Source organism: Primulina eburnea, chromosome 2, assembly GCF_022965805.1.
Source record: "Primulina eburnea isolate SZY01 chromosome 2, ASM2296580v1, whole genome shotgun sequence".
Classification (NCBI taxonomy): Eukaryota; Viridiplantae; Streptophyta; class Magnoliopsida; order Lamiales; family Gesneriaceae; genus Primulina; species Primulina eburnea.
Genome location: NC_133102.1, coordinates 14998152 through 15001287, shown reverse-complemented (window position 1 = coordinate 15001287; position 3136 = coordinate 14998152).

The following is a 3136-nucleotide window of genomic DNA, read 5'->3' as shown; positions in this document are numbered from 1 at the left end:
AGTCCGTGTCCTTTTTCCTTCAAAAATACGAATTTCCAGAGTCTACCCGGACCCGTACCGTGTACCCCCTTATTTTTAAAAAAAAAATTAAAAAAAATTATTTTTTTTGGATTTGCTTCGAGGTTCTATATCATGGTTTAACACCATGGTTAAAATTTATTTATGTAAAAATATAGGATTTGTTTTGTGTTTTTACGTCATGGTTTAGTACGATGATTAAACGAGGTCAAGCCAGAAGCGAACTAGAATGTCCTAAGCTACTTATTCACTTTGGTGGTGAGCTCGAGTACCTACGTCTAAGACATGCAAGTTAAGTATTTAAAATTTATGTTAGTATGTGCAGTAGCGGCCCCAAGTGAGATCCAACGAATCCCTCAACGCCAAGTAAGTATGATGACGTTCAAAGAAAATATTTTAAGTTTTTGGAGGTATGCTAAATGTCTTGTGACCAAATTATGTTAGGATTGGAAAGCGTTAAATTATGAACGGGGACCAATCCGTCCGTTAAATTATGAACGGGTTAGATCGAGGTTGGAAAGCGTTAAATTATGAATGGGGACCAACCAGCCCGTTAAATTATGAACGAGGATCTCATGTATGTGGCAGTGGATACGTCCCTGTCAGCCCAGTACCGTGGTTTGTCTGATCAGGCATTTATTATGTTATGGGTCGTCACTTGCCTTGAAACATGCCTCTACGCAAAATAAAGTCATGTATGTTTAAGTACGTTCAGTTATGCAAGAATTTTATGAAAGCTTTCAAGTTATGACACGTCTATGTATGTACGTATATTCAAGTTACGTTATGCAAGTTCAAGTTTAGTATGTACGCTCTAATTTAAAGTTGCATGTGGTTTTATTACGTAATACTCATTATTCTGGTTTATACGTGTTGAGTCTTTAGACTCACTAGACTTGATCGATGCAGGTGAGTATGTTGTTGAGGAGACAGGAGGTGGCGACCAAGGGGCAGGCTTGGACTGAGCGGGAGGCTAAACCCGAGGACCGCCATGTTTAAGTTTTATGCAAAAGTTAAATTACTCTGATTTCATATTTTGATGGAAATACTTTAAGCAAACCTTTTGTGAGCAAATTTTATTGTAGTTATTTTGAACAACCATGTCTTATGGGGGACTTGGTTGAGATATTTTATGGCAAACTTTCAATGTTATTTTATGTTTAAGAAAATTTTAAATTTTTCCGCAAATTTTGAGAATGAAAAGTACGGTACGTTACAGTTGTTATCATAGCGGTGTTCTTGTAAATGGTTACGCCAGCCGCAAGAAGCTCACGAAGTCACACCTCAAGTCTGTAAGTTTTAGAGTTTCAAATATTTATGCTATGTAGTATGCATTGAGCCACGATTTCCGCATGTCCTTGTTTAAGTTCGAATCTCGTGCATCTTATGTATTTATGTCATATTCATGCTTGTTGGGTTTACGTGTTGGGTAATTTATTTGAAACAGTATGCCTCCTAGAAGTATGATCAACCGGGAAGTTAGGGATGAGGATAGAGAGGCCCGTGTCGAAGGGGGGAATCCTCCACCACCTCCACCTCCAGACATGCAGGCACAGATGCTTGCAGGTATGACACAGTTCTTCGCACAGTTTGCAGGGAACCAGGCTGCAGGAGTAGGTGCAGGGGCGAGGCCACAACCAGAGGCAGTGTATGAACGGTTTAGGAGGATGAGCCCAAAGGAGTTTGCGGGTACCACTGACCCGATGGTAGCTGAGGGATGGATCAAGTCCATCGAGCTAATTTTCGATTTTATGGAGCTGACAGATGCTGACAGGGTCCTTTGTGCCACTTTCTTATTGATTGGAGACGCTAGACTATGGTCAGAGAGTGCGTCAGTGGCAGTCAATTTGCAGGTGATGCCTTGGAATGGTTTCAAGGAAGTTTTCTCCGCCAAGTACTTCACTGAAGAGATACGATCCCGACTGACTAGGGAATTCATGACGTTGCGTCAAGGAGACAATAGCGTGGCAGACTTCGTCAGGAAGTTTGAGAGGGGGTGTTACTTTGTACCCCTGATTTCGAATCATGCCCAGGCAAAGCTGAGGCATTTTATGGATGGTTTGCGGCCGATCTTGCGACGTGATGTGAGGGTAGCTGGCCCTACTACATATGCAATTGCCGTTTCTAGGGCTTTGGCGGCAGAGCAAGACCAGCGGGATATCGAGGCGGACAGGTTGGGCAAGAGGCCCTACCAGGCACCACCGCAGCCGCAGCATCAGCATCAGCGACCGCAGCACAAGAGGCCTTACTAGGGGCCACCAGGGAAGAAACCTTACCAGGGGCCGCCGAAGGGCAAGGGTCCAATTCATCAGCAAGGAGAACCTCAGAAGCCCGTTATTTTCCCACTGTGTCCTAAGTGCAACCGTCAGCACCCAGGGCAATGCTTATACGGATCAGGCAAATGCTTCAAGTGTGGAGCTAGTGACCACATGCTAAAGCAGTGCCCACAGTGGCAGCAGCCGACTCAGGGCAGATTATTCGCCATGCATGCGCAGGAGGCGAATCCAGACATGACCTTACTGACCGGTAAACTTTTCTACCCAAGTTCAGTATTATTTTTCCTTGCATGTGGGTTTTTATTTGGGATTATTAGTGTGCTAGTATTATTTTTGAATAACTTGAGATATTGGTTTCCTCTATGCTTAAGGTTTATATTAGTAATTTTGGGATATAAGTTAGTTGGTTGTGCTAATGTCTCTCAGGAAATATTTTCATAAAGAGATTAGCAACAACGGCACTGATAGATTCAGGAGCCACTCACTCCTTTATCTCGGAGACTTTTGCTAATCATCTGGACATCAAGTCCATTGGCCTAGACCTGAACTTTTCAGTGACAGTCCCATCAGGGGAAGAGCTGTTAGCTACCAGTGTGGTCAGAGATATCGATCTAGAACTTCATGGCCACCTAGTATATGCAGATTTAATCTTATTGCCGATGCCAGAATTCGACATCATACTGGGAATGGACTGGCTGACTAAGAACAGAGTTCTTATCGACTTTCAGAAGAGATCAGTGCTAGTCAGACCATTGGGCATGGAGCAGTTTCTTTTTGAGCCAGCCATATGGAGGAGTTTCCCGCGCGTGATTTCTTGCATGCAAGAGAGATGACTAATTTCT